Source organism: Narcine bancroftii, chromosome 5 (genome assembly GCF_036971445.1).
Source record: "Narcine bancroftii isolate sNarBan1 chromosome 5, sNarBan1.hap1, whole genome shotgun sequence".
Taxonomy (NCBI): domain Eukaryota; kingdom Metazoa; phylum Chordata; class Chondrichthyes; order Torpediniformes; family Narcinidae; genus Narcine; species Narcine bancroftii.
The window spans coordinates 256,402,299-256,414,789 of NC_091473.1; the positions used below are offsets into that span (position 1 = coordinate 256,402,299).

The 12,491-nt window shown below is 50.1% G+C and overlaps 1 protein-coding gene across 8 annotated transcripts in view; it reads right to left on the reverse strand.

Annotated features, from left to right (window-relative positions):
• The window catches only part of plxna2 (plexin A2), a 374,997-nt gene extending 362,832 nt beyond the window's left edge, over nucleotides 1-12,165 (reverse strand). For 4 of the 8 annotated variants that reach the window (XM_069942308.1, XM_069942303.1, XM_069942309.1 and 1 more), the window contains exon 1: nucleotides 3,539-3,623. The gene's annotated coding sequence lies outside the window, so the exon portion shown is untranslated. Of the gene's footprint in view, nucleotides 1-3,538; nucleotides 3,624-11,969 lie in introns of those variants that run through there. The other 4 variants (XM_069942307.1, XM_069942304.1, XM_069942305.1 and 1 more) reach the window with 3 other exon arrangements.
• Nucleotides 12,166-12,491: the final 326 nt, after the last annotated feature.

Consider the following 12,491-nt stretch of genomic DNA (forward strand, 5'->3'; position numbering starts at 1 on the left):
ATCCTTGGCACAGCAATCTCCCGCAAAATCGTAGGATTGGCCTTTACACTTGGCATCAGTCGTCTGGTACATGAACGGGAAATAAATGAGTTGGGTCTTCTTGCTCGATTCCTGATGGGGTACTCATGTATCAAACTCCATTGAAGACACAATGAAGTCCCTAGTCAAACAAATTGTTGGTAATTACCCTGTGTGGACAAGTGAAAAATGTCCACCTGTACAATGCAAGTGAGGGGAGGAGCAGCCCACAGAATTATCCTGCAGCACACAGCTCCTTCCAAGTCGAAGAGGTGATAATTGGAAAGCAAGGGAGGGGGTGCTGCCTGCACCTGCTGCTATGATGGGGGGGGGGGGGGTGGGGGTAGCTGGGAGGCTTGGTCGCAATGCAGTTTTGTACATATAAGACACTTTTGCTGATTTTTAAACTCAATAATTTATTGAATTTAAAAAATAAATGAGCCAATTCAACAATCACTAATCGTAGAGAATGGATGGTCAAATCCGGAGCAAAATACAAAACAGATTTCCATACAGTAATGAGTGTAAAGCAGTTGCTGACGTCCAAAGGTTATGGGAGCTGCCACAGAAGTAAGTCTCACCTTTTATCGTGGATAATAGCTCCTATACAGATCCAATTCTCAGCTCTGCCAACATTACGATTCACCTCATCTGCAGTGAGCCCCCCCAGTGAATGCACAGTGAAGTCGAGGGAACGAACACTGCAAGATCACTGCCAGCCTCCTTCCAAGGGAGGTGGCATTCAGAGGAGTGGCAATGACCTTCATTCTTTATTTTCTGTCGTTCTAACTGCCCGCACCATTCTCAAAAAGGTAAACAGGGCCGACAAAACTCAGCTCTCCTCTCCGAGGTGGGGAAATCCCAAACAAGAAAGGTCAGCCACAACAGCTAACCTGGCTTCAGTCTGGGAAGCAATGTGGCTTCTTCCTTTATTTTTTTTTACTATTCCTGCCCTTGCTCTGATTTAGCAATTAATCCACTGCTCAATGTGGGAGCAGAGGCTGCTGGAGACCACTAACTAAAGCCTGCACTTTTAACTTTGTTCAAAAGCAAGTCTGTGGCTGGCACCAACACAGAACTTCCAGGGCCACGGAAAGACATGAAAAGCTGTGTCTGTCCACAGGGGTTAAACATTTCAGCTGTCTTGTCCACCTTCTACTCGAAGGTTTCTGCAACATCAGACAGTTTCAGTTTTTAAAAGTACATCCCCCCCCCTCTGCACTCTCATTTATCCAGCCCCCCCCCCCCAATCCACCATCTCTCTGGGCAACTCAAAAGACCATTCCTGCGCCAGTATTAGCCTGCACAATCTCTCTGCTGGAGATCATCCCAGCCCCCAGATACTCGTTGAAAAAAGCAACACTAGGCAAAATAAAAGGGTTTCGTCTCGGCGAAATTGTGCAACTGCGTGGTCACAGATTCTGCTTTCGATCTTGTCTCGGTTTGGGGGTCGCTGCCCCTTCCCTCTGAACGGACCCGCGAGCTGGACACACACAGTCTAATGAAACAGATCCCTCTCGGCTCAGTCCATCGGTCCACCCAAGTCATCTGTTCGTGCTCTGCACTGAAGCACGGACGAGCCGACACCTGGACACCGCTCCACTGCATCCCAGTCACTGGCCACCAACTTCCAGCCACGCAACCCTCCCTCCCAACCCCATCCCCGGCCCAGTCTTTAACCGCGGCTCCGGTCACTCCCCACCCCCCCACGGCCTGACCTTTCCCCCATCCCCGGGACTTTCAGCCAGGCGAGGCGTCCGGTGCCAGGGGTGGGGGGGGTCGCGGGGCCGGGCCGGGGGTGGGGGGGGTCGCGGGGCCGGGCCGGGGGTGGGGGGGGTCGCGGGGCCGGGCCGGGGGTGGGGGGGGTCGCGGGGCCGGGCCGGGGGTGGGGGGGGTCGCGGGGCCGGGCCAGGGGTGGGGGGGGGTCGCGGGGCCGGGCCGGGGTTGGGGGGGGGGTCGCGGGGCCGGGCCGGGGTTGGGGGGGGGGTCGCGGGGCCGGGCCGGGGTTGGGGGGGGGTCGCGGGGCCGGGCCGGGGTTGGGGGGGGGTCGCGGGGCCGGGCCGGGGTTGGGGGGGGGGTCGCGGGGCCGGGCCGGGGTTGGGGGGGGGGTCGCGGGGCCGGGCCGGGGTTGGGGGGGGGGTCGCGGGGCCGGGCCGGGGTTGGGGGGGGGTCGCGGGGCCGGGGTTGGGGGGGGGGGTCGCGGGGCCGGGGTTGGGGGGGGGTCGCGGGGCCGGGCCGGGGTTGGGGGGGGGTCGCGGGGCCGGGCCGGGGTTGGGGGGGGGTCGCGGGGCCGGGCCGGGGTTGGGGGGGGGTCGCGGGGCCGGGCCGGGGTTGGGGGGGGGTCGCGGGGCCGGGCCGGGGTTGGGGGGGGGTCGCGGGGCCGGGCCGGGGTTGGGGGGGGGTCGCGGGGCCGGGGTTGGGGGGGGGGTCGCGGGGCCGGGGTTGGGGGGGGGTCGCGGGGCCGGGGTTGGGGGGGGGTCGCGGGGCCGGGGTTGGGGGGGGGTCGCGGGGCCGGGGTTGGGGGGGGGTCGCGGGGCCGGGGTTGGGGGGGGGGTCGCGGGGCCGGGGTTGGGGGGGGGGTCGCGGGGCCGGGGTTGGGGGGGGGTCGCGGGGCCGGGGTTGGGGGGGGGTCGCGGGGCCGGGGTTGGGGGGGGGGTCGCGGGGCCGGGGTTGGGGGGGGGGTCGCGGGGCCGGGGTTGGGGGGGGGGTCGCGGGGCCGGGGTTGGGGGGGGGTCGCGGGGCCGGGGTTGGGGGGGGGGTCGCGGGGCCGGGGTTGGGGGGGGGTCGCGGGGCCGGGCCGGGGTTGGGGGGGGGGGTCGCGGGGCCGGGCCGGGGTTGGGGGGGGGGGTCGCGGGGCCGGGCCGGGGTTGGGGGGGGGGTCGCGGGGCCGGGCCGGGGGTGGGGGGGGGTCGCGGGGCCGGGCCGGGGGTGGGGGGGGGTCGCGGGGCCGGGCCGGGGGGGGGTCGCGGGGCCGGGCCGGGGGGGGGTCGCGGGGCCGGGCCGGGGGGGGGTCGCGGGGCCGGGCCGGGGGGGGTCGCGGGGCCGGGCCGGGGGGGGTCGCGGGGCCGGGCCGGGGGGGGTCGCGGGGCCGGGCCGGGGGGGGGTCGCGGGGCCGGGCCGGGGGGGGTCGCGGGGCCGGGCCGGGGGGGGTCGCGGGGCCGGGCCGGGGGGGGTCGCGGGGCCGGGCCGGGGGGGGTCGCGGGGCCGGGCCGGGGGGGGTCGCGGGGGCCGGGCCGGGGGGGGTCGCGGGGCCGGGCCGGGGGGGGTCGCGGGGCCGGGCCGGGGGTGGGGGGGGGTCGCGGGGCCGGGCCGGGGGTGGGGGGGGGTCGCGGGGCCGGGGCGGGGGGGGTCGCGGGGCCGGGGCGGGGGTGGGGGGTCGCGGGGTTGGTTTATTTGCTCCCAGTGGGTTCTTGACCAGCGACCCTTCTCCCCATCGCTCCCTCCTCTCCCAGTTGCCCCCGTCCCGCCCCTTTCCTGCGTCCCTTCCCTGTCTCTGCCCCCGTCCCGGGCTGTCACTAACTTGGTCCCGGCGCTCGCTCCGTTCGCCTCCTCCTTTGCTTCGCTCCGCTCGCCTCCTTCTTCACTCCGCCGGTCTCAGCGCTTGCCGCTCGGCACCAGCTTATTAGCATGTCACGTCCTAATTAGCATATTGCGCATATTAGCATACCGCTCCATATGAACATATCCCACGCTGATTTGCATGCGCAGTTGATGGGCAGCCATCCAGGCCCCGCCCCTATTAACCCGCTCCATGCTGTCGAGCTGGAGCAGGGGCGACATCAGGGCACATCCACCCAGCCTCACCCACTCTGCCCTGAACACAGGGCCCTCTGATCCTCTATCCTCCACAATCAGCCTTCCAATATTTAACATTCTTTTAGTGTCATGGAATTAAACAGACGTAATATTGGACAAAATTTCCTTTTGTCTCCCATAAGGCAGGCAAAAATTAGCCATCAGTAGAAAATGCCCAGCATCCCTTCCACCCAGTGAGAGAGAGAAGCAAAAGAGAGTCCCCCAAAATCCAGCGCTCCCGTAGCCTCCGCAGCCACACAGACCCAAATCATCGGCAACCTGAGCTCCAGATCCGAACCTCCAACACGATCAGGAAGCCATCAGCACCTTTGGCACTCCCTCGCATCCCGATTCCGGTACCTGGTACTCATTCAGCCAGTCTCGAGATGATCTCCAGCAGTCTGCAGCCTGGTGCGAGTCCCCTGGCTGCAGTCACCAGCAGCCATTTACAGCCTGTATGGAGGTGTCGGTCTGGCCCGTAGAACCCTGCGCAGGGGTGGGGGGGGGGGGCACTGTTCTCCACACACCAGCAGGAGTGTTGCTGTCCAGGTAAACATCCGGTACCGCACGGATGGCAGTCTCTTCAAGCTGAGGCGCCTGCAAGCTCACACCAAGATGCAAGAGCAACTTGTCCGTGAACTACTCTTTGCAGACGATGCCGCTTTAGTTGCCCATTCAGAGCCAGCTCTCCAGCGCACGACGTCCTGTTTTGCGGAAACTGCCAAAATGTTTGGCCTGGAAGTCAGCCTGAAGAAAACTGAGGTCCTCCATCAGCCAGCTCCCCACCATGACTACCAGCCCCCCAACTTCTCCATCGGGCACACAGAACTCAAAACGGTCAACCAGTTTACCTATCTCGGCTGCACCATTTGATCGGATGTAAGGATCGACAACAAGATAGACAACAGACTCGCCAAGGCAAATAGCACCTTTGGAAGACTACACAAAAGAGTCTGGAAAAACAACCACCTGAAGAAACACACAAAGATCAGCATGTACAGAGACTTTGTCATACCCATGCTCCCGTTCGGCTCCGAATCATGGATCCTCTACCGGCATCACCTACAGCTCCTAGAACGCTTCCATCAGCGCTGTCTCCACTCCATCCTCAACATTCATTGGAATGACTTCATCACCAACATCGAAGTACTCGAGCTGGCAGAGTCCGCAAGCATCGAATCAATGCTGCTGAAGACCCAACTGCGCTGAGTGGGTCACGTCTCCAGAATGGAGGACCATCGCCTTCCCAAGATCGTGTTCTATGGCGAGCTCTCCACTGGCCACCGAGACAGAGGTGCACCAAAGAAGAGGTACAAGGACTGCCTAAAGAAATCTCTTGGTGCCTGCCACATGGACCACTGCCAGTGGGCTGATCTCGCCTCCAACCGTGCTTCTTGGCGCCTCACAGTTCAGCGGGCAGCAACCTCCTTTGAAGAAGACCGCAGAGCCCACCTCACTGACAAAAGACAAAGGAGGAAAAACCCAACACCCAACCCCAACCCACCAATTTTCCCTTGCAACCGCTGCAACTTGTCAGTCACCAACGAGCCTGCAGCTGACGTGGACATTACCCCTCCATAAATCTTCGTCCGTGAAGACAAGCCAAAAAGAAACATTTAAGTGGCATTGATCACCTTTCATTGAATCCCATCTGTCTGTGTGTTTTCAAACCACACAGAAAATCCCAGCACTGATATCTAGACTCTGCTTCAATGTCCCAAACCAAATGAAACAGGTCCTTGGCATCCATACCACTCAATTTAGAGTCAAATAGAAATTCTGACCTTTCGCCCATTTATGCACATCCCATACTCGTCCCTCCCTGGCTTTTAAATGTCTCATGAATATAAAGATTGTATCTGATTCCATTACCTCATCTGCCAGCTAGTTCCAGATTTCAACCATTCTCTGTGCAATAAACTTCCCCTCAGCTTTCCTTTAAAGCACTTTCCTCTCACCTTTTTAATGTGTCCAAAAAACACAAGAATTGCTGATGTTAAAATGTTGAGAAGCTAGAGGTCCGCAGTGGGTAAGGCAGCATCTGTGCAGAAATATCAGTCTTGATAAAGAGTCCCAACCAAAATGTTGTCTGGCCATTTCTACTGCCCAGCCTGCTGACTCCTTTCACTATTTACTTAACGCTATGCCCTTGTCTTTGTTTGGGAAAAGATACTGATCATCTACTCTACCTGTACCTCTCGTAATTAAAAAAAAAATTTAGACATACAGTCCATGCCGCACAATTTACACCCAATTAACCTACACCCTCAGTACATTTCAAATGGTGGGAGGAAACTGGAGCCCCTGAAGGGAAACCACACAGACACGGGGAGAACGTACAAACTCCTTACAGATAGCGTGGGATTCTAACCCCAGTCCCAATCGCTGGCGCTGTAACAACGTTGCACTAACCGCTATGCTGAACGTGCCTCCCTATAATCTAAAATTCTTATATCAGGTCACTCCTCAGCCTCCTTTGTTCCAGAGAAAATCAGCCCAGTCTACCCAATCTCTCCCCACAACTAAAGTCCTACGATCCAGACAACATTCTGATTAATCTCTCCACTTTCTCCAGCACTCACATACTTAATGTAGTTTAACAAGCTGTACACAATACCTTTCCCCCACATTCTCATCAACTGCCCTGCTTCTACCACTCACCTGTGGTTTCGAGACAATTGTCAGTGACCAATGAATCCACCAATCTGCGCATCATTGGGCTGACCAACTTCCCATCTGTGCCATAATTTGCCTTCAATTCCATGAGCTTCCATTTGAACTAATATTCTGCTGTGGGGGTCATAACCTAATGGCAGTATTAACATCTATTGATGTTCTCCATTCACTAAAGTATCAGGTTTCCATAGGTTCCAGCAGCTTCCTCAGAACTATCCTCCAAGAACCCTGATTGGCTTGTTCTGATTGGCTGAAGTTCTTTCAAAATAACCAATCATAATTAATCACTGGACAACAATTTTTTTCAAATAATTTGCTTCCTGAAAAAAATTGGAGATTATGATAGATAATTTCAAGCTGGACACAAAGATAATTTCATATTTGCTGGATCACGTAGGAAGTTGGAGAAACATTAAATGAACTTTTATTGAATTTAGCATGGTTAATCGCATAATGATGCGGACACATTGCGTTAGTTCAACTGACCTAAAAATGCTTTTGCCGCTGATTTTCATTTGTACTCAGCATCTGATGCCTCTCGTGTCAGTGTCCAGCAATAGTCGGCCGGCATTGATGGATTCCAGTTGCCCTGATCCCACTTTTCCATGGTCACAATGTCCTTACAGAGAGAGGAAGGTGCTTGGAGGTTGTGGTGAAAGCAATGAAGAGGCATTTTGACAGGCATATAAATGTGCAGGGAGAGAGGGATATGGATCACATGCAGGCAGAAGGGATTAGTTTAATTTAGCATCACGGTCAGCTGAGATATTGGTTGGACAGCCATTTCCTGTGTTGAACTGTTTAACATTAAATGTACATTCATGACTCAAGGGAAGGAATGAAATGTAAGGCTTCTAAGTATGCCAGGGATAAAAATAACAGATGAGGTTGTTTGGGTAACAGACAGTCACAGAGTTCTACAGAACAGGCCTTTCAGCCCATCTCCTCCACACCAACCAAGGAGCCTTTCTGGCCTTGTCCCTTTGTAAAGTTTATTGTCATCTGATCGTACAAGTACAACCCAAAAAACAGCATTCTCCGATCCTCAGGGCAAAACACGCAGACACACACCCAGACATAACACACAGATAGACAAAAGATACATACAGTATGTAGGGCAAGTATTAATATATACAAATACATAAATAAATAAATTTTGTTTCATGAACATGAGAGTCTCGGAGTGTCAGTGTGGGAGGTTCCTTTGGTCGTTCAGCGTTCTCAGTGCTCGTGGGAAGAAGCTGTTCTTCAGCCTGGTGGTTCTGGCTCTGATCCTCCTGGATCTCTTCCCCGATGGGACAGGCTGAAAGATGCTGTGGGCGGGGTGGAAGGGGTCCTCAGTGATTTTGTGCACCACCTTCAGACAATGGTCCTGGTAGATCACGTCGATGGGAGGAGGGAGACTCCAGTGATCCTCTCTGCCACTCATGGTTCTGTGGATTGACCTTCAATCCTTATCTCTGCAGCAACTGTACCCACATTGTGTTGCAGCCAGCCAGAACACTCTCGATAAAACTCCTGTAGAAGGTTGACATGATGGTGGCCAGTAGCCTTTCCAGCTTCAGTCTTTTCAGGAAGTGCAGTCGCTGTTGCGCCTTCTTGACAAGTGAGGAGATGTTGTGCGTCCATGATAGGTCACTAGTTAAGTGAACTCAAAGGACCTTGGTTCTCTCCACTCTCTCCTCTCCAGTTGTTGATGTGTAATTATACTGTACCAGACTATATCTAACGTGAACTGGATTTGTCATACTGTCTCGACATAGATCGGACCAGCACTCTTCTCCAATTATTATGTCCAAGTCTGATTTCCACCTCTGTCTTGACTAATGTAAACCCCCCACCTTTTAGGAGATTTTTAAAAGTTTTTTTATTGAATTTAAGAACAAGAAAAATATGCTGTACAGGTGAATTCCCTTAAATGTAATGAAGTAAGTTCAGGAAGAGACTCCAAACGCTTCGTATGTAACATATAAAACACTGTATTATTCATTAAACATTAAAATATTCCATAAAAGTGCCACATTTTATCAAACTTATTGTCAGTTTTCAAACATTACATCTAATCTCGAGTTTGAGTATGATAAGCTTTGGGTCGTCCATTGAGCATCAATGGGAAGGATCAAGTCCTTCCATCTTAGCAAAATACACCTTCTAGCCATGAAAGTAGCAAAAGCCATCACGTGACAATCCCACCCCAATAATCAACTTTTCTCTGAAACCACATCAAATAAAGCTGGAATGGATGACGTTGAATAGAAACCAAGAAAATACGGGAAAATACATTAAAATTTCCTTCCAATGGTGATCTAATGCTGAACAGGACCGAAGCATATGAAGTAAAGAAGCAACCCCATTATGACATCTGTCACATACAGGGTTGATCATAGGAAAAACCTCAGCTAATTTATCTTTGGATAAATGTGCTCTATGTACTACCTTGAGTTGAATAAGTGAATAACGTGCACAAATGGAAGAGGAATGGGCCATTTTTAAACATTTGGTCCATATAGCCTTAGAAAGAATAGTTTGTAAGTTGCTCTCCCGAGCACTCTTAATTTTATTCATAGAAATGCAACATATTTTAGAAATTAATCCACAAATGAATCCTGTTAAATCCTTTTGACAAAGATTTAACAGAAAAAAAAAATACAATTACTATCATGGGAGAATGGAAAAGTAGTGACTTTGTTTCTCAGAAAATCTCTAACCTGTAAATAACTAAAAAAATGGAAATCTGGGTGATTAAATTTATGTGACAAATGCTCAAAGGTCATAGAACAGCCATCTACAAATGAGTCTAAAAAATGAAGTGGTCCCCTTTAATCTCCATTTATGAAAAACATGATCAAGGCAAGATGGAGGGAAAAAGAAATGAATAGTCGGAGCAAATAAAGAAATATTTTTCAGTTCAAAATAGCACCCAAATTGAAACCAAATTCATAACAAAGTTTTGACGACCAAACTGCCTATTAATTTATTTGCCTTTACCAAAGAAAATGGAAGGGAAGCATCAAGTTGTGTAGCCAGAGCAAATCTGTTAAAACATTTCAGCTCCATAGATGTCCATTCTGGGCAGCCTGATTTATCTAGGTAATGAATCCAGAAAATAATATTTAATATTAATAGCCCAATAACAATGTCTCAGGTGAGGGAAAGCAAAGCCCCATCTATTTTTGATTTTTGTAAATTAGATTTATTCAACCTTGTTCCAAAAGAGATAATAGATTCAACCAAGTCAAAACATTTCTTTGGTATAAAAATCAAAATGACCTGGAATAAATATACAAATTTAGGCAGACATTCATTTTGGTGACATTAATTCTGCCAACAAGTGACATGGAGACCTTTTAGGAGTTCTTGCTCGAAATTGGAAATACTCTGTTGGAATAAATTTATTTACAATCCCCTGTCGATGGAATCAGAGTCTCCAAATCGCTGCACTTCGGTAAAGTCATTGATGGACCCAATTTGTCCCTTAAATAAGATCTCAGTTGAAGAGAGCAGAGAAAAGAATTATTTAACAAAACCAAGCATATTTTTTAACTGATTGAAAGATGTAAATTGCCCCTGCTCATAACAGTTCTTGATACACCTGACCTTTCTGAGACCAGGTGTCCAGGATCTTGTTATCCAATATGGATGGTTTTAATCTATTTTGAGTCCTGGTGTTTTTGGTGACAACCCCACCTTAATTCCAATCTGCTAATTTATTTTATACCAAACATTAATTATGTTTTAATAGTGGGGCTTTTATTATTCCCAAAACCAATTTAGTCCCATTGATAAATAAAATCGCCTGCTGTTCTCTCACCCAACTTGTGCAGCTCAATTTGTGCCCAGGATGGTCTAGCTCCTCCCTCAAAGAGAGAGGTGATAAACTTTGACTGTCTGCCCAATAATTTAAAAAAAATCTTGGATCCATAATCCTCCCAGGGCATGTTAATTTCTCAATGGAGACTCTTGCCACCTTACCATTCTAAAATAACTTTCTAATATGTTTATTTAGATCCTGAAAAAATATCTGGGGCAATGATATGGGCTGTGTTTGAATCTCAGCAACACATTCATTTTAATAGAGTTGACTTTACTAACAAACGTAATCGGCTGAGCCGTCCACCTGTTTAAATCCTCTTCAATTTTCCTCAATGGGGGACATCATTTAATTTATATAAATCTTGCAAATTATTATTTATTTTAACCCCTAAATATTTTATCCCATTCAGAGGCCATTTAAATTGACTATTTCTTTGATAATAACTGTAATCCCCTCTCATAAGTGACATTATTTTGTTCGTCCCAATTTATCTTGTATCCTGATACCTTCCCAAAATCTTACAATTTAGAGCACAGTTTTTCCAACGATCACGCTGGTTCTGTCAAATATATCAGTACATGCCTGCAAAAAGATTGATCTTATGTTAATCCTGGTTTACCCTGAATCCTTTACTGCCTGGATCACAGCGGATAGCTTCTGCCAATGTGAAAAGAGCCGGAGATGATAGACAACCCTGTCTACTAGATCTAGTTAACAGGAATGAGGGAGAGATCTGCCTATTAGTCACAACTTTCACTTTGGACCATGATATAATGCCTTAATCCCATTTATAAAAGTATGTCCTAATCCAAATCTTTCCAAAACTTTAAACAAGAAATCCAATTCCAGTCTATCAAATTTTTTTTCTGTATCCAAAGCCACAGCCACACTTGGATCATCTCTTGGTTGAGCCAGATGTATTATACTAAGCAGTCTACTTACATTGTCCACTCAAAGCCCAACTCAGGTTGTTATTCTAACACCATTTCGTGAGACATTCCACCTCTTCTCTGTCTGTATCTGCATTCAGCCCATAAATCTCTCTGTGTACCTGGCTCAATAACTTTTAAACATTAGAATTGTCCCTGCTTCAGCCAGCTAAGCCCATCTGCCCACCACCATTGTGAAGAGGGTGCCATAGGATCTCTTTCAGTCTTTCCCTTGAAGTGAATGAATTCAGAGGGTTACACCTCAAACCCAGCAACAACAGAAGACACAATTCAAAGGGGTTAAATTTTATTTCTAAATTTATAAATGACTGTTAACAATATAACATATTAATCCAATTAACCCCACTATAAGTAGAAATAACAATTATACAGGTATCATATTTTCCTAAACAGAGTGTATGTAAAAGAAAACCCAGACCATTACAGTCTGTGCCCCATATTCAAAATTAGAAAAAGCCGCCCACCCCCCCCTCCCCCCCACAAAACCCCAGGTCAGTCAGTCAAGTAAGTCAATCCGCAAACAAAGTCCACAGAACTCGATCTCAAATCTCAGTGTCCAAATTCAGTTCCCCCCAAATGAATAACAAAAAGATGTCATATTGAACATTGGAAAGAGAAATGGCTGATGTGTTGCCGTAAACTTACAAATCCTTTTTTAAGGCCTCCTTAGATGACTACCCTCAGTTCTCAAATTGTAGTTTTTAACCCTTCATTACCTTATGTGGCATGTGCCTTTCACACAGCTCTCCTGGTTGGTCTCCGCCGCTCCAACTGCAGTTCTGAATGTTCCATTCTCTCTTTCTGTCTGCACAGTTCCACCCAGCTGCACAAGTCACACAGAATTCCAGTCCACAGTCCAAAAGGTCAATCCATGGTCCATAACAAAGGGATTGAAGTGAATGCAGCCAGGTCCAAATGGCATGTCTGCCTGTATTGTGTAATAATTGTGTAGAAATCTCACCGTAAGTACTGTGCACTGTGTTATTCTCCCTAAAGATATACAGTAAAACCCCTGGTATCGGCATTTATGGGGTTTGGTAGATGCCAGGGAAGTGAATTTTCTGGTTGCTTGAGATGGCGTGCTGCATGGATTGGCGAACTAACGGTGAGGCGTGCCAGTTTTAAACTTCCATATTTTTTACCTATTTATTTTCATCACTTTTTTGCTGGTTGCTTGCATGCTGGATAACTGGAGTTTTACTGTAATAACATCGGAGGCAGTCCAAAGACTAATTCCT